The 25040-nt window shown below is 40.4% G+C and overlaps 1 long non-coding RNA gene across 1 annotated transcript in view; it reads right to left on the reverse strand.

The window, feature by feature from the left end:
- Positions 1-3408: 3408 nt before the first annotated feature.
- The window catches only part of LOC120398460, a 34106-nt gene continuing 12474 nt past the window's right edge, over positions 3409-25040 (reverse strand). The window contains exons 3-5 of the long non-coding RNA XR_005594452.1: positions 12263-12666; positions 9048-9169; positions 3409-4726 (exon numbers count right to left, since the gene is read on the reverse strand). This is a non-coding gene — a long non-coding RNA (uncharacterized LOC120398460). The remainder of the gene's footprint in view (positions 4727-9047; positions 9170-12262; positions 12667-25040) is intronic.

A 25040-nucleotide genomic window follows, 5' to 3' on the forward strand; every position in this document is an offset into this window, starting at 1 on the left:
CTGGAGAGGTTAACAGCCAGGGCAAGAAACATTTTGCACAGAATAAATTACCCAGCCATTTACCAAGAGCCCTAGTATCCATATCTACATGCCTTCAGGATTCTGTACCCCTCACTATTGTCTGGGCATTCAAGCGGGTACCTTTCCTTTAAATTTGGTCTCCATTGCCAAATTGGGGACCTCCCTACCCACCACCAAAAAGGGAAAAAACCCTTTAAGTCTTATGCCATTCTTTTTTCACCAGGTTAAGTGATGTGACTTGGGTGGTACTGTAGCAATATTGGGGCTAGCCTTTTCATCCATTGTCTCAAATTCTTCCATATACCACCAGACTGGAGAGAAAAGGTCTGTGTAGCATACTTTCTGGAGCTCCTGCCCAAACCCCTTTCCTTGGTCCATGAACTGATGAAACTGTCATGGAGCAAGAAGGAAAGAACCAGCTAAAGAACTGGATCTGACATATAGAACTTAGCTTTTGTGTGAAGGAGGATGTCAAAGGGTTCAGAGTATCCACAGGGAAAGCATCAAGCATCATCCAACCTCCCCCATCCTTCTAAAGAGAGGAAGGCTCAAAATTCTTCAACCAAGAAATCAGTGAACATCTACCAGCATGTTTGCCACAGATAGAATGTCCAACATAGTCAAAACAACCAGTTTTGCCCTTCCTCTCCAACTGGTTCAGGAACGATCTTTCTGGTCCCATCCAACAAGATTATCAGACCACCTTACGGTCTTTCTCCACTGAACTGACACCTAACGTGCCCTACAATTCCCTCTTCCAGGGAAAATAAATGAAAGTTTCACCTTCACACTCAATATAAATATATAAGAATTTATTTAAAAGTCTCCCCTTCACCTAACTCCGGATTTGGCACCTTTGAAGGAACTTATCTCCATGTTCCCACTGTTCTATTAGCAGTACTTCTTCCATCCCACAATCCAAACTGAATGCTCAGGGTACAGGAAAGGTCCCAGTGTTTTCTCTACAATCCTCAATAATCAAGTCCCTTCACGATTAGAGAGGGATCCTCTTAAGGACAAGCCTCTAGAGCAGGTGCATCCTCTATTATCTTTTCTACAGAGAACATTTTAAGAGAAGCAGAACTTACGATACTATGAAATGGTCAAGAAGCAATAAAAAAACAACAAAAAACCACCCCTTCTGGGGCCTTTAAGCAGTCATCAATGCCTTTCTGAAATTGTTCCATGAGATTTCCCTGAACATTATACCTATCTGTATGGAAAGAATAGGACAAGTATGACATATCAACTTTGAATTTTTAATCCATCATAATCCTCTCCTAACAGTTTATGTTCTAGTTTGGTTAAACATGCCAGCCAACTTGCTTAGCAGTACGGGATGGAGTGCTCAGTGAGAAGTCTTTTTAATTTACTAGTGTCCGTTTGGAGCTGGAAACCTATTCCCCTCCCATTGACATTCACAAACATGTAAGACAGGACTATTCTCTACTGTGGGCAGACCAATGGTTGGTGAACATCGTCGTCATGGTCAAGAGGCAGGGAAGATCACATCAGAACTAGGCTTTAGTCAACCTGATTGCTCCATCCTGAGACTCTGGTCCTGCAGATTACTACCTATGTTGATGATATTTACTATGTATTTTACTCCTGGGGGAATTCTGCATCACTGCATGTGTGGAATTCATGGCCCCTGCAGATTTCTTTGCTTACCTGCAGAAAAATGACTTCTGAAGCCACAAGGATGGTCATGCGCCCACTCCCTGGCAGTGCAGACAGTCGGTTTGGGCACCCAGAGCAGCAGGTAGAGGTGTAAGAGAGAGAGAGAGAGAGTGTGTGTGTGTGTGTGTGTGTGAGAGAGAGAGAGACACACTCTGTCTCTCACTCACTCACTATTGCAGCATGCTTGGCATGGAGGGGCAGGACTTTGGGGTATTTCTCAAGAAGTAGGCTTGGGGTAGGCTCTGCTCCCTCAGGCAGAGGAGAATGCAGCAGCCTGCCTGCTTAGTGAATTATTCCCAGTGTTCTTAGTGAATTCCCCCAGGAGTATAAAACAGGTAGAAATGTTAAGGCTCCTTTACATTGCCAGAGTGGTGTAAAGGAGCCTTTATTGTAAAGGACAGTATGGCCTTATAAATGCTTATGGTGCTTTAGTGATTACAACTGGTCTACATTTTTGGACTGAAAAAATTTCCTATCAAAATGTGCTCTATAAACTGTTTACTACTGTTTTTGGAGATGGTCAGTAGCCAGTATAAATTGTGAGTTTGAGTCCCCAGCCCTCACTTGCTCTTCAGTTGTCTATGATGTAACACTGAGCATATGGCTGCATATATTTGTTGACTAATAATTAGAAGTAAAGGGTCAACATTAGCTACATTACTATTAGAGGAGTTTGGTGATTTCCTTCAATGCTCCCCACTCCCATTCTCCATCCATTGTATTGTAGTTTAAATAAATTACCAAAATAATTGACCTACCTGGATTATATCGCATTATTTTGACAAAAAATACACAATTTAAAAATATTATGTGCAGAATAATTAAAATTTTTGGTGCAGAATTCCCCCAGGAGTAATATTTGCAGATTCTGAAACTGAGGTCCATTCATCAAGCTCCTCAGTCATGCAGAGCTCCACAGGCTGAGGCTTATAACCATGTATGGAGACTTACTCAGACAGGGATACTGGAGGAAGAGGCTGGTTGACCTCCTTTGTCAACCCAAAAGCACTTGTGCTATGCTGACTATTGAGCAATATTTGGAGACTGTAGTTCTCATAGTCCTACCTCATCGGTACCTATCATTCTTTTATCTAGGAAGAAGTTGTTTTGAGTCTGAGGATTTCACAAGTTCTGCTTCAAGCTTCCACTTTTGTTACAGCTATGGACCTTCATAATTTATCATTCCTTAATTTTTGAGAATGTTTGGACTCTGCTGGCAACCTCCTAGATATAATGTCCACACTAGTGGATCCTATAAAGGGGAAAGGTCAACTTAATTTTCTTACATGTCATTTTCTACTTCTACAAGTAGGATCTGCTACTCTGGCCACGTCCACCCTATTAACTCTGTTGATGACTGCTTAGAAGTCATGAAATTATATTGTGGAAAGAGAAATGTTAGTATGGATTTAAAAAACAAAACAAAAAACCCTACTCCACATCTTCAATTTAGTGTATGTTCACATGTTCCAGTCTTGTATCTCTCTGGAAGCCTCCACTAGAGTTACACAGGCAGAGTAGTAAATGTGCCAGCAAGGGGAACTGGTGATTTCTAAAGACAGAAGGAGGAACAGGAACTCTTAATACCTGCTTCGGAGATTCAGTAGAAGTGGTAAAATAACCAGAATAATGGATCTCACTTTTAAAAAGTAAAATTATAGGCAAGAAAACCAGGTCAATTTAAGCATTTATTATTCCATCCAAAAAGTTACACTGAGAATATTAGGGATGCAGTTAAGCACACCAAAATAAGGAAATGGCTAAGTCTGCACATGCTCTGTTGTGCTGATGCATTACAACAGTCTTTGTGCAATCATACACTATTGCTCAAAAAATAAAATTTAATAGATTTAAGTGCAAGTGTAGCATCTTGTAATGTTTTCATTAATTTCATAGTTATAATGGTCCAATACATCTATTGATTTAGAGTATAATCTTCAAAGGTGCTCAGCATTTGGCAACGATCACTGAATTCAAAGCCTACACCATGAAAGTCAATCTGAAGACATCCTATGACTTCAGCAGGCTTTGGATCAGGCTCTAACTGATCAGTTCTCTTCTCTCAACAGTCTATTGCAGTGGTTTCCCTCCATCACCATATGTTTAGGAGGATTTTTTTCTTTTCTAGATGTATCTCTTAATACTGTATGTGGCTGGAGTTTTTTTTAATCCAACAGAAAAACATGTACACCATTGCATTAACATTTGTTTGATTTTCTTTTTTAACAGTCTTAAGTATCACTTCTCTGTAGTTTTCATGTGACCTATCCTCAAACTTTCTTAAGGAAGTAAATTACTTTATCTTAATACTAGATGCATGTTCTTTAATATAATCATGTCTTTTTAACGAGTGAGAATTTCTTTGTAGAATTTTGTCCTTATACATTACTGTTTCAAATCTTACCAATATATTTCTAAGTAAATAAAAAACTGAATTTTCCCATAAGTATCTGTTTTCCCTCCTAGGTGTTAAATACCTAATATTGTTATGTAGTAAGTACTTTTTTAAATATCAAGAAGTAGTTTCTTGAAATGTTGCTGAGTGCTACAGTGAATGAAAGTTAACGTAATTTTAAACCATTATAAATGGCAGGACACCTTTCCTCCTACTCTTATATTTCGTGGCACATTTGCATATGCAAGGTTGTAGGAAAGGTTATATATTTGAGACAGAATGTAATCATGTCATTTGCTGAACAATAATGCATGTACAGTGTTAGCTGGGGTCCTTGGCTAAGACTCAGTATAACATACAGTCTCAACAGGAGCTCTTGCCAGAACTCTAGCACAGGGAACTAGACAGTTCACTGTGAAGCTAACAGTGTTGGGTATGCACATCTTGATCAGCCTTCCTTAGGGTCACTCAATGATCTTAACGAACCTATCTACTGTATATGCTCAGAACCAGATTTTCAAATGTACAGACATTGGTGGATCAAAAGAACTTCCTCAGGAATAAGGCTGTGCACCTCTGAGAAGACGTTTTGATGTCAAAGCCTCAGCATTCAAACCGCAGGTGTTTTTCCTGCAAGAAAGTTCAAAAGACGCAAAAAAATTTATTTTATATTATAGTGAGAAACATTTTTCTCACTTTTTTTCAGATCCAACAATGGCTGAATCAATTTTACTCAAACCAAATCAAAACCCTTTTAAGAAGAGACCAAATATCGGCACAAAAGCAATGACCACTCAGACCTTTCTGACACAAGAATGATCAGTGCCCTATTTTAGCGAGTTAAATATTATGCTTAGGGCTGTGAACACTTGGATGAGGAGAACATGATTGAACCACTTATCCCAGAGGTAGTTTGGAACAGGAGCAAACCACGTCGCCTGAAAAGCGGGGTGGAGATTCAGGAACCAAATCTGTCTGCTAGGCATTCACTCAACCCTCTTGCCAGTATCAGCCTGACAGGTGGTTCAGCTGTTTTGTACTGCATTAGATTCTTACAACTAGCTGTGACCCTCTGGTGGTATGTAAATGGGCAAGTTAATGCTGACTTCTTCATTTGTAACTTTTAAGATTACTTTATTTATTTTAATGCCATGTTGTAGGAGAACTTGCATTTTACCGCATCATTTCTCCATATCCTTCTCTCTTCTGTCTAGCTGTTACCCCTTGGTAATGCATACTGTGGGGTGGTGGCAGACTACTACACAGAGTAGCCACGTTACCGTCTCATGCCTTCCTAACCTTTTTAGGGTGTGGATTGTACCCCTCTAATTTCAACAGCAGAGCTTAGAGGGAAGAGAGAGAGAAAACAATTTCAGCCTTCAACTGGTATGCGGATTAACAGTTTCAACTTGCTTAGGCAAGAAGTGCTACTGCTCAGTTATCTGGTCTCAAACTACTGGCAGGAGGTCACAGACTTGAAGGTAAAACAGCAGAAGCAAGTACCCTGGTAAAATGTTCACATAGTGGAGTAGAGTGTGAAGACAAGGTTTCGTGTAAATTTGGTTTTCTGTACAGATCCCAAAGTCTAAAGCTCTGAGTTCCAGGTCTCCTTGATCTATACACATTTCTTTTAGGCAGAGGCATTGGTTACTTTCCAGATTTTCTTGCACAGTGTATTTCTTTCTGAATCACATGATTGTTGCAAATGTCTTAGTTGTTTTCTCGAGGGGACTGATAAGACATCAACCAAATCAGGAGATGAGAAAAATAGAGTATCTATGGCCTGGTCTACACTAGGGGTGGGGATTGAGCTAAGTTATGCAACTTCAGCTACGTGAAGTCGACATACTTAGATCGACTTACCGTGGTGTCTTCACTGCAGTGAGTCAACTGCTGCAGCTCCCCCAACGACTCCGCCTGCACCTCTCGCGACAGTGAAGTACAGGAGTCAATGGGAGAGTGCTCAGGGGTCAATTTAAATCAACCTCCACTGGATCGATTGGTTCCCGCTGATCTGGCGGGAACCATAGATATACCCTATGTGACCCTGATCACCACAGTATCCAAATGCCTCACAATCTTTAGTCTATTCACCCTCACAATAGTTCGGAGAGAGAGAGAGAGAGGGGTGCTACTACTTTTATTTTGCAGCTGAGGAAATGAGGTGCAGGGAGACTACGATATACCCCAGGTCAATGCAACCTGTAGCAAAGCAGAGAACTGAACACAGGCTTCCTAAGTCACAGTCTAGCACCTAAAGGATGGTCCAGTGGTTACTTTGCCTGTGTCATGAGACTGAATGCAGGGATGAGAAGTTGTGTGTGTTCCTTATATTTCTCCTGATGAAACATCTGTACAGCACTGATTAATTTGTTCTTAATTTTTAACAGCTGAGGCAAAACATTAGTCTTTTCCCTGGGGACTGTCTTTTTCCCAGTGATTCTAAAAAAGCTGGTTCTCTACTACTTCTCCTAAGACAGTAACCTTGACATTTTGAGTGGTAATATTTCTCTGTCCAAAATTATATTGTAAAGTGACTTGCTCCAGGTCACACAGTGAGTCAGCATTACCAATCTCATTATTTTATACTTTATCCTTTTGAAGTGTTGGGCATTTAACAATTTCTATTCTTTACACCAGACTGACATGAAGTCATTTATCACATAGAAGAAAGGATGATCCAGTGGTTAGGGCATGAGCCTGGGATTTGGGAGACCTTCATTCAATTCCCTGCTCTGTCACGGACTGTGTGACCTTGGGTAATGCGGTGTTGGGTAAGTCACTTAGGCCTAAATCCCTTTTGAGGATGTGAGTTCTAGTCTCTCAGGGCCTCAGTTCCCCATCTGTAAAATGGGGATAATAGTTCCCTATTTAACAGGAGAGTTGAGAAGATAAATACATTAAAAGAGTGTGAGGTGCTCAGATACTATGGTTATGGGGGCACAAAAGTATCTAAGAGACATAGAATCTGCTGAACTTCAGTTCCACTAAGGATTGGATCTTGTCTTTACAGGTGACATTCTTCCTCAATTTGGTCTTCCCCCCATTTGGATTCATTGTATAGTCAACTGATCCAACATGCAAAGAAACCACATGAAAGGAACTGTCCAACTCTATGATCTAATCTACTCAAACTACTATTTATGGTTAAGATGTTAGGACTTTTTAATTAAGTCAAAAGCTGATGCACTGGGTGTATATATAGTGCTTGCAGTTGACTCTGCACCCTCAATGATAAAACAATGTACATTTTGAAATATTTCGTAATATTTTTTCTACAGTTGAAAAAAAGGTGCCACCATTATGGAAGACAAATCTTGTGCAGGGTCTGGTTCCAGCCTGTACAAAAGCAATTGCCGAAATGGACAGAGCAGAATACAATCCGACAGGAAATTCTTGCTACACAAGACAGAGAAGTGGCCACTAATTCTGATTGGATTTCATACCTAAATCAAGTTCTAGCTACATTACTACTTGAACATGATATGCAGCATGAGCTATCCTACTAATTACAAAACTAAATTAATCACAAATGAGTCCATTAACTTAATTGTTAAACAAAGACACCACTGGTCTGGGAAACTGCTGCTTTTTATTACTTACTTTTATTGTAAATAACTTTAAATTTTGTCTGACTTCCCACAAAAGAGACACACAATATCTAAACAGATTTTTATTTTGTAAATTTAGTATTTTTCACAGTGAAAGATGTCTGACTAGTTCAGCCTTCTTTCTGTTCTGATCTTAGTTTTACTGGTATTCTGTTACCATTTAGACAGTGGGGCTCAGGATCCATTTGTAAACCTTGATGGCCTTTCCCAACCCAGTAAATAGCTTAAAAAAAAAAACTTACTAAATATTTCTTACCCACAATATATATCATATCTACATTAACATATGTACTAAATAAGTACACTATGCATATCATAGCGGCAACTTCAGAGACTCCTGTCCAATGGGATGACTGGGCACTGTGCTCCCTACTCCGGGCACTGCGGCTTCTGGCATCAAAGCACAACTTTCACAAATGTGGGTATAGCATTGTGGTTGCACCACCATTCACCCAGCTAGGCCAAACCTGAGCAGTGCTAGAACCCAGTGCACTGGATTGCAATGCCTGGAGTGGGGAGCCAAGCCCAGGCAGCCTCCTGGGACTTGGGCCACAGGAGCTGCTGCTGCTGTGGGGTGAGTACAGAGTGGGCTCTGCAACACTACTGGGCAAGGCCTCCCTCCTCCATTGTGGGCAGGACCTGACCCCTCCCCCCCTAGATTCTCACAGCCCACCAGGAGCAAGACCAGCTCTTCCCAGCCTCCCACATTACCATGTTACACATTCTGGTCATCTACTTTTCGGCTACAACCCCATGAGTTGAGAAACTCTGATTTAGATCATATAGCGTTCAAACAGCAAAATCCAGAGGGTGCTAGAAGCACAGTGAAAGTGCAAAAAAGGTTATCCCTCCCCTCTCTACAAGTCAGATTCTCCATTGGCTAGGTGCGCTTCTTCTCAACTGGCCACTTAATTGGGTAGCCTGGTGAGGGGCAGTTCTTTTATAAGGCTGCCTGTGTGGGGGGAAACTTCCCCTTTATCTAGGCCACAAGCAAGCAAATGGTTGAGAGGTTAATTAAGATTAGCAAGCTCTTTGTGGTAGGGAACTTGTCTCTGACACTCTGCTAGTGCTAAGCAAACAGCAGCCATGAGAATTCTTCTGAACTATGTTCCCCAAAAGTGCATGTCAAAAACCAAAAACAACAAATACAAAGAACTGCAAAAATGAAGGTAATTGAACAGAAACCTATTATACATATATTACATTGTCTATCTCTATGAAGGGGTTCTGAATATCATTTTTAAAGGGAGCTTTCAGGTTATTTGGTGATACCGTAGCAGCAAGGGTAAGAATGGCACTTGGTGTATACTAAATTTTGTTGTGTGTAGAAAACAACTTACCTTGATTAGTTTTTTGTTTCTTAGATCCCTTTTGTAGTTGTGGATTGTAGATTCCTTCTCTGAGATGTCCAAGCACACACTACGCTTGCATTGTCACAGCCAGCATACACTAGAGCAGGACACTGGAGTAAAGCCACAGAAGGACAGGCAAGTTCGAAGGGGGTTTATTTTAAAATTATGACATTTGCAATTAAAATTGTTTTACGCCTTTTGATAACATGAAAACAAACGTTGCAAACTGTATTTCTTTGCATTAAAAGTTCATCCTTTGTTCAGCCTCCATCATAAGGTAAAAAGGTGGAAGTTTGCTTCCTTTCTGAGTTAGCGGATTTCATTAAATGTGAATATGAGAGGCTAGAAAGGCCATTGAAGAGAGAGTGTGAGAGAAAGCATCCTAGTCTTTTGTTCCAAAAGAGAGAATGAAAGCACCGCAGTGTCTGGAGTTGTATAAAATGGAAACCAAGTATGAAAGCTATCCTGCTAGACCAATGAAAGAGGATGACCAAGGCAAAATAGAATAATTGATTTGCTTTACTGATTGTAATGTAAAGCAGCATATGGACATTTTCCAAAATAGGAATTATTTTAAATATGTAGCTGGACTTTTAACTGGCAACTTATATTAACTACTATTTATACCACTACTTCAACTAGCTACTAGTGTATGCTTCCAAAGTGTTTGTATAAGGAATTCCATACAGTAATAAAGGGATAAGGGAGATGCAGTTTTGAGGAAAGATCTGGATAGCCATGCTCTATTACTAAGTGTTCCTGGAAAAGGATAAAAAGGAATTGAGTACAGAGAACAATGAAGTTGGCAAACATCCAGACAGGGAAGTAAGGGATAGTCTGGATGGATAACTGGTGGAACATTACCATTTATGTTGACACACACTTCTGATGTAAATGGAAGCAATTTACCATACTCTTTGATGGGGAGAAATATCACCAGAGGGAAAAATCCAAAACTGCAAACTATTTCTTGGTGAGACAGCCAGATTTCTTCCTTGAAAACTTGTTAGCTTTAAGGGGATGTGGGGTGGAGGAGAAAAAAAATCATACTACTAGTTATCCTCCCAGATTTTTAAAAAACAAGTTTGACCTTGATCCTGCAAACACTTTAAATATGTGAATACCTCTGTTGGCTTCAGTGAGAGTATGTGTGCATAAACTTAAGCATGTATGTGTTTGCATTTTTTTAAAAAAAAGAGTCTCGAGTCTTCAGAAATGTCCGAGTGCTATTCAGCCAGAATAGAGAAGGGGTTCTCTTGTCTCTGGCTGCTGAAGTCTTTTGAAAGACTAGCACACCCCTTTTTAAAATTATTATTTCATGTTCTTGGGGACTGGTTTAGTTCAGGCATTCTCAGACTTCATTGCACATGACCCCTTTCTGACAACAAATTACTACACGACCCCAGGAGAGGGGACCAAAGCCTGAGCCCTCCTTAGTCCCGCCGCTCTAGGCCAGGGTGCCAAAGCCAAAACCTGAGCCCTGCCACTCTGGGTGGAGGGGTCAAAGCCGAAAAGGTGTCAGCCCCAGACAGGGGGCCTGTAGCCTGAGCCCTGCTGCCCATGGCTGAGGCTCTTGGGCTTTGGCTCTGGGCCTCAGCAAGTCTGATGCCAGCCCTAGAAACCCCATTAAAATGGGGTTGCAACCCACTTTGGGGTCCCGACCCACAGTTTGAGAACTGCTGGTAGTTGATAGGTAGAAGTTACTTACAAAAAGGATTTTTGGATTTCCAATCCAGGTGCTTTTCTGGTACTATTAAAGCAAGGGATGAGTGGCTGTAGGGCTAGAGCACTGGTTCCCAAACTGGGGTTCGTGAAAAATTCCCTAATGGTGGCCAGAGCTGTCCCTAGGGACCCCGGGCAGCACTGGGCCAGCAGTCTGGAGCCCCTGGAGTTCCAAGAGCTAAGCAGATCAAAGCAAGCATATCTATCACTCTGAGGAGATTTAAACATCAAGACTCCATATAAGAAAGGGAAAGGGAGGTGGCTTTGTTTTGCTGTTATTAAAATTAAATAGGCAGCTAGTGTTGTTTTTTAAATTATGAAGAACAAGTTTAAGCTTTGTTGTAACGTGCCTTGTTTGCCTGGACTGCTCACGACCTGAATGCTTGTGTAGGAGGAACTCTTTGAGTTGGCTTCTTAAATGCTTTCCTGCTGTTTCACATCTGATACTCCTTGATGACACATAGGAACCTTGTCTTATAACAGGCTTATTCAAAGTGATACAAGCTACGAAAGTGAGATTTTGAAAGAGTGTTGCCGTTTTCAGAATATAATAAAAATACTGTAATGATAAATAATTAATAATAGTGTGTAATAAGTATGTCATAAAAACAAATTTTATATTTCCAAGGTCACTGCTTTTATAATTTATACACAGGTAAAGGAGAAAATCCCTGGAAATCATTTTTAGGAGGGAGTTTGCAAGATCTGACATTTTAGTGAAAGGGATTCACAGGTTGTTAATGTTTGGGAACCACTGGGCTAGAGGATACAATTTAAAGTATCCAGGAGGCATTTCATTTTGCAAAGGGGACCAATATGTACTGGGGCACAAATGAGAGTTCTGTGACTGAGTGAGGAAAGTTGTAAATGCAACTATTTTTGGGTGCCCAACATGGTAATATATGTAGGAAAATTCAAAGCCAACCCCTTCCTGCAGTGACAAGACATGAGTAACCACTCTAGCTATAGTCCCAGTAGAAGAAATCAAATAATTCATACATTGATTAAAGTGTGACACTGTCTTATTATTCCATCAGCATACTATGTGCATGCCAGCAAAGGAAAAATATTGAAAGAGAAAAAAAACCCTCTTTTTACTGTTAGTTAAGTGAGCTCCTGTAGCTGTAAGATGTCATTATATACTTGATGCAGGAACTGACAACATTCAAATCCAACAGCTAGTTTACCAATGCAAAACCTATTGTTCTTAAGATCAGAACTCACATAATTAAGGCTTTGCTGCTGCTGCCACCAATGAGATCCATGAGAAATTTCAGATAAGAATGCTTATTGTAATGGAACTGAGAATTTTAACAAGGCAGAATCAACATTAGTAACGTAAACAAGTTTTACTTCTTCTTGGTCCCAGGATATTAGATATACAAGGTGGGGGAAATATTTTATTGAACCAACTCCAGTTGGTGAAAACAACAAGGTTTCTAACGTACACAGAGCTATTCTTCAGATATTACCTCACCTACCTTGTCTCTCCAAGTTTTAATTCTGACAAAGATTGTTTAAGTCACTCAAATCAACCCAAGATTTCATTCAATAGAGTAGCATTGGTTTGCTTGGAGCTTTACTGTCTTGTTGTAGGATTCCATAGGCTGGAGAGAAGCAGATCTAGTGCTCACATTCAGAGAAATTATTCCTTTAGGCTCCAAATCAGTTAGGTACATAAGACTGTGAGTAGTTCTATGGACATGAATGATGGCTTTAATTAGGAATTTTAGTAATTACAATTAGTAGGGTTTTTGTTTTTAAATGAGAGCCTCAACAGCAGGTGGTTTGCATTTCTCTTTCTTGAAGTTCCTCTTTAAATACATCATTAAATTAGAAAAAACAAGTCCAATTCAGTGCAACATTAAGGCTGCGCAATCAGTCACTAAAAGGCAAAAAAATAAAACAATTAAGGTTCCAACAGTAACATAACTTGGCTTCATTACACCTACTGTATGTCTTATGATATACATCTTTTTACATCATACAATATTAGAGAGAACTGGAAAACAGTCATAAAATAGAATACATAGATGCAACATCTACGTTCGTGTTGTTTTTGGAACCTTAAATTCTGCACTTCCCGACTTTAGGTGACTTTAAGCAAACAACCTTAATAGTGCATTAACATAATTTTTTCACTTTATTTCTGATTTTTTTCTAAAGAAAAGAAAAAAAAATCTAAGGTAGGGCTAATGCTTAAGTTGTTAACATATGCTGACATCTGTAAACTCTTTCAAGAGCTTAAGCCACATATACAGTTTACTCTAAAAACAATTGGTCTAAAGCTTACATTGTGAGGTTGCATGTTTGTTTCTCAGTAACGTAAAATTTGCTCAGTTTACAAGATTTTTTTTTTTTTAAATCCAATCCTCCTGCCAGAAACCCTGCCAGGCTTGCAAATTCAACTTGGGATCTGAAAGTCAAGCTGTTTTTCTTCCCATCTTGTTAACTATGGTCAATAATGAATCGTGCAGAACAATTTCTGTCCTCTGTTACACCTGTGCAACTCCAATGTTATCTTCTACTTTCTTTCACCCTTGACCTCAATAGGGTGAGACTATAATCTTGCAACTCTCACGTTTAACAATTCTGTTGATTATGCCCCAAGCCAGTATGGAATCTAGCCAAGACTTCTATAGCTCTAGTGATTCTGCAGTATTGATAATAAAAAGTACTACAAGTTTATCTTACTAAATTAAGTAGATATTACTGAAAAAGACATGGAGCAAGTCCATTAAGTAAGAGAGGGCAATTTTTACAGAGTTACTCGAGACTAGAGCAGTGGTCCCAAACCTTTTTCATCTGGCAGGCGCCAGATGACGAGCCACAGAGGACCGTAGCGGCGGACGAGCATCCACCGAAATTCCACTGACAAGCAGCGTCAATAGGCATCACCACTGAAATGCCATCGACAAGTAGCGTCATCCAGAGGTGTTGCCGCCGAAAATCGGCAGCATTTCAGCAGCAACACCTCTGGATGATGCAGTTTGTCTGTGGCGTTTTAGTGGATGCTCATCCACTAGCCAGTATGTGGGCGCCCGCCGGCACCGCATTGGGGACCCCTAGACTAGAGCCTCATACTAGGGGCATCTGGCCCTCAATATACACTGAAAAGTGTACATGTAAAACAAAACAACCGTGCACTTAAAAACAAAACAAAATATGCATGTAAGGTGTTATAACCTTAAATATAGCACCTATCTAGTGCAATTTTTATGTTCATTATATAATGAAAGCGGAATGCAGGTGATTTGCAATTTAGACTAGATTGTTAGATTTATGCATGTAATTAATATGACTGGATAAGAATTATTTGTGTGTAAAATTTTGCATGTGCAACTGCTCATGTGCTCTTCTAAAAATGTGGGCCTTAAATGTTTATGTACATGTATTGTAAATTCCTTTGAATTGGCTTGCAGAGAGTAACATGGCAACAACTCATTGTTTACATTACTTCCATACATGTATCACTTAAATCAAAGGACTGGTGACCAGAAGAAAAAGGTTTGAGAGAGGAAAAAGAAATTGTACCCTTTTTTGTTTTTATTTTGAATCAATTTTGTATATTTAATCTGTATACCCTTAGTATTATGACATGGGGGGAAGTGTGCTCCAGTATAAAATAACACATCCTGCTAAAAACTTTTAATGCAACAATTCATGGTAAATTTGGCCACTGTAAATCACATTTGACGTGTTCAGTCTATCTTTAGATAAAGGCTTTTCTATAGAAAAATGTCCAAAAGTTGTATAGTAAATATTAACTTGGGCAACTAAGGAGTACAGAGAATAGTTATTTTAGAAAGGTCTCACTGCCAAGAAAATGGTTAACAACAAACTAATCAAACTATATTGCTGGAATATTATAAACATGTTCATATATGCCAAACAAACACTCAGGACTATGGAATATATTAGAAACAACACTCAGATTTTGCTTTCAGGCTAATGGAAAATAAGAACGCAACAATTTTTTCCATGAGACACAGCAACTGGTTGGCTACACTATATAAGCAGAAGTTTTTATAACTGAAGAAATCTAAAGCGGAAAAAAAAGCCCCTTAAATTAATGACTAATACTGCTAATGACTGTCTTATTCAGTGCTAATTGCTTGCGAATCCTTCAGTGGAAAATACAATAATTAAACAGATTGCTGCCTAAATCATTTCCAGGTGCAGTAAAATTTACCAGTACAAGTATTCAAGTTCTTATTTTTGAGAAAGTTATGGTGCAACCTAAACTTTTGCACTTTCCTCCATGCAAAATTAACAAAAGAAGTCTTATTACAATAATGTAACATTTAGTTCCTGCACAGACTTTAAAACTGGGTACTAAGGGTGAAATCCTGGCTCTAATTAAGGCAATGGGAGTTTTATCATTGACTTCAGTGAGGCCAGAATTTCACTTTATATCTTTCAATTTTATTAAAAAAAAAAAATTCCATTTATCAAGCTCAATAGGTAGATAGTTGTTTTTAATCTCTGTATTTCAAGAGGCTTATTTTTACCCAAATTTCCTAAAATGATGAATGGTACAGATACGTTGACAAGTATTGCACATTTTAGTAAAGAAATCATGAAGATTCTCAATGGTTTTAAACTATTGCATGCTAGAAATGTGAGAAACCTCCACTGGATGTATTTTGCAAAAAGATAAGATTGCCTGAGGGCATCTACAAGCTCTTTGTAGCAGGAATGGCGGTCACTTACTAGAAAGATACCCCAGAAAAATAAATGAAAGCAGCTATGCAGGCTTGGACAAGACTATTGGATATAATTAATGAGCAATTTAAATTAGGGAGGGTGCTAGGTAGATCCCCACAGCAGAATCAGATATCACAGGTTACAACTGGCATTTTTGTGGAAAAAACATATTAAAAAAGCTACCAGCTTAAAAACCAAACAAACCCTGAAATCAGAAGCAATGTCTAGTAATTAGAGGATGGGACTGAAATTCAGTAACTCAAGTCTTATTCCCCATTCTGCCACTGAATATCAGAGAAACCTTGGAACAAAGGCTAGAGTCAGAGAGATTGTCTACATCACAATTGAAAACCCATGGCTGGCCCCTGTCAACTAGCTCAGGATCATGGGACTGTTCAATTGTGGTGTAGACATTTGGGCTCAGGTTGGAGCCCAGGCTCTGAGACCCTGCGATGGGAAAGACCAGCCAAGGGCATGTAACTGCCTCTTTTAAAAACTGCAGCTGGGTGACCACAGATTGAGAATTTTGTTCATCTCTTGTGGGAAACCCAATTGCAAATCCCTCTCCTACCTGATTCGAAGCAGGGACTTGAACCTAACTTTTCCACCTCCCAGGTGAGTGCCTTAACCATTGGGCTATAGAGTCACTCGCTCTCTCTGGCCCAATGAATTATTTACAGAAAGTGGAAAAGTTTCACCATGAGAGATTGAGGTGCAATGCCAACAGCCTATCCATTTAGTGTGCTCAACTGGGAGGTGGAAACCTGGGGTCAAGTCCAAATCACACAGAGGAAGGATTTGAAAACGTCTCCTGCATCTCCGGTAAGTGCCCTAAACACTAGACTATTGGATGGACAGACACGCACAAAATTCCAAAGCTGTCTTTTGTGCAGAACCCAATCCTGTAAGCATGCTCAGAGAACACCTTTGAAATTGGGTTCTGTTGGTAAGAGACAAGGGAATGCCTAGTTTGAGAATGCCACTGGGGCTTAGACATGAGCTAGGGCTCTGAGCAGCTAGTTTGCTGTGAGGTGGCACCAGGATTTAGGAAGACCTGTGCCTGCCTACTGGCAGAAACCTATACGCTATGGGGACTTTAGGCACCTACAGGGTTAGGTGGTAGCTGAGGAGTGGTTTTGAGAATGTCAGTGGCACCTAAATGTTGGACTTAGGTACCTAAAGAGGCAGCTAGGCACTTAAGTATCTTTGTGGATCTAGCCCCTATCCTTTGTTTCCCCATCTGTAAAATGGTGGAATGGGATTGACCTGTTTTAAAAGGACTGTGTGATGCTTAAAGTATTAAAACAGTCTGGCTACCTTTGGATGAAAGGTTATATACATAAAGTATTTATAGTTAAGAATACAAGGGTAAGAGATTAAAACTATTTCTAGTGCTACACAGGATTTCCCCCTCATTTGTGAGAACCTTTGATATTATCCTTCTTGCATTGCTAGCCAAAGGTGGCAAAAAATCATTGTCTTGAGATTATCGGTTCTACTTTTGCAGCTTAGGGCAGAAATTCCATAATTCATCACTCATTCAAGTGTACCTCATACAAGATTTTAAATCTGTAATTCACGGAGGAACAAAGACATTGGTAGCCCACATGCCTGAGATATCTCCTCTAATAGATGCTTTGCTTAAGCGGTGCTTTTCAAGTATCAACTGAAGAATTAAACTAAAATTACTTGACACTAGTCAACTTATCTAATTGGTGCTGCTAAAAAAAAAAAAAAGTATTTGAACTCAGGAGTAAATCACTCCTTCTTGGCAGGTGCTGAAGGCTTCTGGCAATGGACTCAGTGTGGTTTCACCATGCAAGGGAAGGCAAAATATTTCAGGTGGTAAGAGAGCCAGCGTGGACCATGCACACTTTGCATTCAGCTCAGCTTTGTGGAGGTGCTTTGGTGCAAGCTGATGAAGGAATGGGGTTGGAGTAGCCTCCAGAGAACAACTTAACAGGTTGTTGGTGGAAAAGTCTTCTTCCCTCTTGATTTACTCCAGCTCCCTCGCCTCTGAAGACCAATCTGTATAGTTTAATAAGCAAGAACTTGAGCCATATAAGAACCTTCCAATGGGAGAACAGAGAGCAGTTCATTTTCTGTCTCTGCCTATTAGCATGGAGGTCAAGTAGACCAGACAGGGAATCAGAAATGGTGTACTGGCTTGTGGTTAAGGGGGTTGTGTGCAGTAACAAAAGTCCCCTGGAGGAATTGGATCCTATATGAATTTACAGGCCTAAGATCCACCATATTTGCAGAAAGAAAGATTTGGGGAAATGGAGCTGAGATACAAACAAGAGCAACCTTTTCCTGTCTATTACAGCAGTCTCTAATGAATATTCAGAGGATGAACAGGGCATCCATCCTATAATGGGGAAATAGATGCCGCCAGCATCTAGTCGGGCTCTCATACTAAAGGGTAACATGAGGTGTTGTGGTTTCCAGCTGTAGTTGAAAGTTTAGTTAGAGAATGATAGAGGTCAGGGGGAAGGAGAAAAGCATTGAGAGTGATGCTCTTGTTTAAGTATTCCTGACACCTTAGTTTTTGTTTCCACCAAAGTTCAGAACTTTCAAACTATTGTAATAAAAATATTCTACATGTTGTAAATTAAATATTTATCATGCCATCAAGAGAGTTTTTCGTGTGGAACCACAGACTGAGCTTCTTGCCCACTGAAAAGGAAAACCAGAACCTTACCTGTAAGCATAGGCGCCGACTCCATGGGTGCTCTGGGGCTCAAGCACCCATCGAAAAAAAATAAGGGGTGCTCAGGACCTGCAGAACCAGATTAATCTTTTATGGGCCCACCCCCACTCGGCCTCTTCCTCCCAAAGCCCCATCAACTGCTCTGCCCTGAAGGCCTGCCTGCCGCTCGCATGGAGGGAGCACCCACCGGCAAAAACAAGAGTCAGAGCCTGTGCCTGTAAGTCAGGTTTCTACTATACCACTCTAGACATCTGGTTTGCCAGTATATTTTATGCTCTGCAGGCAGATATAACTGATTAGCATGGTAAATTTTCTGGCCACATTCCAAAGCACATGCTATTTCTGTCATTCCCTCAAGTTCCTATTATGATTAGCTTATTGGACAAATTAGACAAATTTTCCTAAACAGACTAATTTATACATCCCCTAACAAAACAAAAAAAGAGGGGGGAGCAAATATAAAACTGACTGAACAAGTATTTCCAGGTGAGTTTTGCAAAAACCATGGGTTATATCCAAGGACTATGGCTGGGATTTTCAAAAGTGGGTGAGTTAGGCACAGAAAGCTAATGGGAGTTGTGTGTTTAATTCCTGTAGGCACATTTGAAAAACTACACCTTAAGTTTCCTTTCTCTGCTCAATTTCTAGAGCAGCAGTGCATATAAAATAAATCCATGTAGCACAAAAATTGACTTAAGTATTACTTGTTCTGTAAGACCTCTAAGAGCCATACAGCTATATCACTCGAAGTCCTAACATCTTATTTTGTAATAACAGTTACTGAGTAGTGAATAAATTTTCATGTAATTATCTTACTCATTCTTGAAGAGGTGGATTTTTTTCAGCCCACTGATCTAGCTGAATGGTCTTCACATTAAGCATGTTAAACCTCTACTATAGCCTTCCTTAATGCATGAAGTAGTCAGTTGGCTCTGGAGGCTTGAAAGATTTCACTTGTATTATATTTTGAAATTTTTTTTTCAGGTTGAACTTTCATTCTAATTGAATCTGAATTTTAAAGCTTATTTTTATCAGAAGGAAGAGGAGAACAAAGTGAGGGTAAGCAGATGTTCTTGTTTATACATTGTTTTTACAGAGTGAACTCTGGGATTGGTTTGATCTCTACCTTGTCACTGAATTGAGATGAAAGGAAATTTGCATCAAAGAACTACTAATTGCTCCAAACTCTCTGCTGAGGAGATGGATATTATGAATGCTACTTGCCAGGACAAAAACTGTATAGACAGCAGAGAAACAGTAGCTAAAGACTCAAAAAGAGGAGGGCCAATTCCATTAGCAACTTTATGTCCCATGGAATATTGATCTTTATTTTAGATGCTATCCTGAATAACATCATCTTATGAGCTATATGGATAAAACAGTCAAATAGGGGAACCGTAAAGCTGGGTTTTAATACACCCAAATGCAAGGCCATATCTAGGAACAAAGAATGTAGGTCACACAAGACAGGAGCCAGTATCCTGCAGTGGAGTGACACTGAAAAGGATTTAGGAGATATGATAGATACACTGGTAACTCATGTTCAGTTTGATGCTGTGACTAAAGGGTGAATATGATCCTTGGATGCACAGGCAGAGAAATGTCAAATAGGAGTATGGAGGTGATATTTACCTTAGCATTAGCATGCAACACTTGTGAGATCATTACTGGAATAATGAGTCTAGTTCTAGTGTCCACATCTCAAACGAAATGTTAAAAAATGGGAGGTTTAGAAAAAAAGCTCCAAAAATGATTTGAGGTCTGGAAAATATGCATCAGTGAGGCTTAAGAACCTGTATTTAGGTTACTGAAAAGAAGGTGAAGGGGTAAACTTGATCACCATCTACAAGTACTTACACAGGGAAGAGATCTGTGATAGTAGATGGTTCTTTCATCTAGCAGAAAGATGTATAACATGATCCGATGGTTGAAATCTGAAGCTAGACAAATTCAGGCTAGTATAAGGTGCACATTTTTAACAGTGAAGCTAACTGACTGCAACACCTTCATTTGAGATGGTGGATTCTCCATCACTTGAAATCTTTAAATGAAGACTGGATATCTCCCCTAAAAGATATGGATACAAATCATTAACACATTTTTATTCTTAGTAAAACCTTTACATAGCCTAGATTTAGGCCTTAAATTGAAAGTGATCCTCTCAAGATTACTGCCTATTTCCTTAGTTTAGTGAATTTAATGTATAAAGAACAAGCCTGGCAATATCTGCTGCTAAGGAATATGCTAATACAGAATAATTTATATTGGAATGGAATCCCAGCTCAGTTGCTGTTTCTATCATTGACAGTACTCAGTACATAATTTGTTTTTGGAGGTTAAATGTTCTACAGGTAAAAGAGCCAATCCAGCACTCTTTACTGAATTACATGAGTCTGTTTTGAAGTAAACGGAAACTTTGCTTGAATAAGGAGCACATGATGAGACTGAAATTTTAAAATAGGACAATTATTATTATAGTAAGGAGGTGCCACGATCACACTTTAGTTGATTTGTACTTGAGGTGGCAATTAAACCTCTTTCTTGTGTGTAAGAAAGTAGGGAAGGATGAACTATCTTGTAACACTAGCTCAAGAATTTTTCTGCAGTTACAAGTAAATCTGGTAATTTGAGGAACTGAAACATTTAAGTTATCCCTTTTGGAACTGGGGGGGAGGGATAGTCTAACCTTTTTGAACTCTAAGAGGGATTTTTGGTGCTTGAAAGCTGAATATTGACTTACTTTTAGAATCTACAAGACATGCTGTTTTTAAACTAAGAAAATATAAGCTGTTGATTCAAGTTGTAGTCAGTCATTTTCCATATACAGCAAACATTACAGTGTAAAAGTGGTTTAACTTTAGCATGCCACTATTCAATGTAAAATAAAATAGTTAATCCATTATTTTTGCTGAAGAGATCATACAATAAATTTGATGGTTTCAACTTAGAAGTAGAGAAAACATTTTCCATCCAAAAGGACAGCCTTACAGCTATCAGTTATAAAGTTCACTACTTCACCTGTTGAACTGGTTTGAGCATAGGCCTGCTAAACCCAGGGTTGAGAGTTCAATCCTTGAGGGGGCCACTTAGGGATCTGGGGCAAAAAATCTGTATTTGGTCCTGCTAGTGAAGGCAGGGGGCTGGACTCCGTGATCTTTTAGGGTCCCTTCCTGTTTTATGAGATGGGTAACTATGAGCAAGAAGTAGCACCTAGAACTTGTCTCAGGCCTGGTCTACACTACGCGTTTAAACCGGTTTTAGGAGCGTTAAACCGATTTAACGCCACACCCGTCTGCACTAAGAGGCACTTTATATCGATATAAAGGGCTCTTTAAACCGGTTTCTGTACTCCTCCCCGACGAGAGGAGTAGCGCTAATATCGGTATTACCATATCGGATTCGGGTTAGTGTGGCCGCAGATTGACGGTATTGGCCTCCGGGCGGTATCCCACAGTGCACCACTGACCGCTCTGGACAGCAATCTGAACTCGGATGCAGTGGCCAGGTAGACAGGAAAAGCCCCGCGAACTTTTGAATATCATTTCCTGTTTGCCCAGCGTGGAGCTCCGATCAGCACGGGTGGCGATGCAGTCCGAACTCAAAATCCAAAAAGAGCTCCAGCATGGACCGTACGGATGTGATCACTGTATGGGCAGGCAAATCTGTTCTATCAGAGCTCCATTACAGAAGACGAAATTCCAAAGCATTTTTAAAAAAAATCTCCAGAGGCCACAGCAGGGACTCAGCACGCTACTGCATGACAAACGTAACGGAAAGCCAAAGAATCAAATGGACGCTCATGGAGGGAGGGAGGGGGGGACTGAGGACTCAAGCTATCCCACAGTTCCTGCAGTCTCCAAAAAACATTTGCATTCTTGGCTGAGCTCCCAATGCCTGTAGTGTCAAACACATTGTCCGCGGTGGTTCAGGGCATAGCTTGTCAATTTACCCCACCCACCCACCCCCAGAAGTAAAGGGGAAAAAATCCTCTCGACTCTTTTAAATGTCACCCTATGTTTACTGAATGCTCTGATAGATGCAATGCTGCAGCAGTCAACGGCAGCATCCTCGCCCCCCCTCCTTGGTGGCTGATGGTACAATATGGCTGATATCCATCGTCATCCTCAGCCTTGTGGCAGATGGTGCAGTACAAAAGGACTGTTATCAGTCCTCATCATCAGCCCGAGTGCTCCTGGCTGGCCTCCGGTGAGGTCGGCTGGGGGCACCTGGGTAAAAAACTCCTGATCATTCCCAGTAGATGGTACAGAACGGCTGGTAACCATCTTCATCATAGCAACAGGGGGCTGAGCTCCATCAGCCCCCACCCTTCATGTGTAAAGAAAAGATTCTGTTCTGCCTGGACTATCATAGCAGCAGGATGCTGGGCTCCTCTCCCCCACACTGCTTAATGTCCTGTCTGAACTATCATAGCAGCTGGAGGCTGCCTTCCCCTCATTTTATCTCACTAACAAGTCACTGTTTCTTATTCCTGCATTCTTTATTACTTCATCACACAAATGGGGGGACACTGCAACGGTAGCCCAGGAAGGCTGGGGGAGGAGGGAAGCAACAGGTGGGGTTGTTGCAGGGGCACTCCCTGTGAATGGCATACAGCTCATCATTTCTGCGGGATCTGACACGGAGCAGCTGTGCTCTCTGGTTCTCTGATACACTGGTTCTCTAGAACACTTGCCCCATATTCTAGGCAGGACTGATTCTATTTTTAGATACCGTAAAGGAGGGATTGACTCAGGGAGTCATTCCCATTTTTGTCTTTTGCGCCCCCGGCCGATCTCAGCCAGGGGCACCTATGACAGCAACAGATGGTACAGCACAAAAGGACTGGTAACCGTCATCTCATTGCCAATTTACAATGGCATGGTAGATGGTACAGAACAGCTGATAACCATCTCTGCTATCATGCAAAAGCAAATGAATGCTGCTGTGTAGAGCTGCTGAATCGCCTCTGTCAGCGGCATCTAGTACACATACGGTGACAGTGACAAAAGGCAAAACAGGCTCCGTGGTTGCCATGCTAATGGCGTCTGCCAGGGCAATCCAGGGAAAAGGGGTGCGAAATGATTGTCTGCCGTTGCTTTCCCAGAGGAAGGAATGAGTGACGACATTTACCACCCGCGACAATGATTTGCCCATCAGGCACTGGGATCTCAACCCAGAATTCCAAGGGGCGGGGGAGACTGCGGGAACTATGGGATAGCTACCCACAGTGCAACGCTCCAGAAATCGATGCTAGCCTCGGACCGTGGACGCACACCGCCGAATTAATGTGCTTAGCGTGGCCGCCTGCACTCGATTTTATACCATCTGTTTTACTAAACTGGTTTATGTAAAATCAGAATAATCTCGTAGTGTAGACGTACCCTTTGACTATGGAAAGTCTGCAGGAGAACTCCATGCCTCTGTGGTAATCTGCATACCTCCAAGGTGTTTTAGGAAATGAGCTGGTCTCCTGGCTGCTTTACAAGCCTGGTGGAAACCCCTCTGGCTAGTGATCCCTGTATTCTTATCTCCTCCCTCCCCAAAAAGTTAGTATTGAATTTCAAGGATAGGATTTTCAAAAGCACTTCTATCAGCCTAATTCTGCACCCATTAAAGTATTCAGTAAAATTTCTATTGACTTTATTAGGAGCAGAATTAGGCCAACGCATGTTATTTTGAAAATCTCACCCCTGATTGTAACAGGATAAATCTATGTGTGTGCAAAAGTTTCACAAATTATCAATAACAATTTATATCAGTATAAAACTTGTGCTTACAGATTGCATGAACACTGACAGGCAATGCAGGAGTCACCTGTCTAGGATCTATTGCAGGGGAAGAAAACTGGCCAAGGATTTCAGGAGTGGAGTTAGTCAGGACTAGGGAAACAGTTACATGCTTTAATCACCACCTTCCTGCCCGTTTCTGCTCCCCCAAATAACACCCCCACCCCACCCCCCAAAAAAAACTTGTACACTTCTGGTGGAGAAGTCTAACTGATGTTCAAGTTCTCTTGCCTACAATGTTACTATAACAATATATGGTCAAGATATGATATTTTGCTTAATATAGTTAATTCTGCATCAAGATGCCCCAACCCCATTTCCAACCCTTGGACTTTTGCTTCCACATTTACATTTTTTTAAAAAACACAAATATTAGTGAAATGTATATTCATAACAAAAATTACATGCAAAAATTAAGGTCAGGCAATTCTATGTACGCTGAGGGCAAGAATATTGTTAAATTGAAAGAAAGTTGATTTTTATTCTGGGAGCGGATTGGAGAATGATATTGGGCATGAATGTTGCTATAGTTTAAGATTTCCTTGCCTTTGTGGTCATGTTGTAAGAAAACTAACTCAACTGGCCTACCTTAACTAAAGTAGCTGAGTTTGTGAGAATTATATCTAAACAAAAAGAAATGGGCATAAAATCCAACAAATGATTCTTTATAATACAATGGACCCCTCCATCCCCAAAAACAGCATGAGAGGGAAGTGCTGGAGTTAGGAGAAAGAAGAACAGGGCTCACTTAAATATACATTTGGAAAAAGATTATAAGTCAGTTTAATGTGATTCTAGGCAGCCCTATCTCATTCATGATCTTTTAAATGTTTTGTATTTGAATCCAGAACAACTGTTACTATTAAATTTTATTTGCTGGAAAGATAAGAGAAAAAGGTAGCTAATAGTGTTTGAACACAGGCGAGTGGCACAACTTGCAAACCTAGATCCCCGGAATTACAAACATGCTTAAGGTTTACTCATATAAGTAATCCCTTTGGAGGTCAATGAGTCTATTCACATGAGTAAAGAAGTTAAGCACACACAGAAGCCTTT

This window comes from Mauremys reevesii, linkage group 2, assembly GCF_016161935.1.
Source record: "Mauremys reevesii isolate NIE-2019 linkage group 2, ASM1616193v1, whole genome shotgun sequence".
NCBI classification, from domain to species: Eukaryota; Metazoa; Chordata; order Testudines; family Geoemydidae; genus Mauremys; species Mauremys reevesii.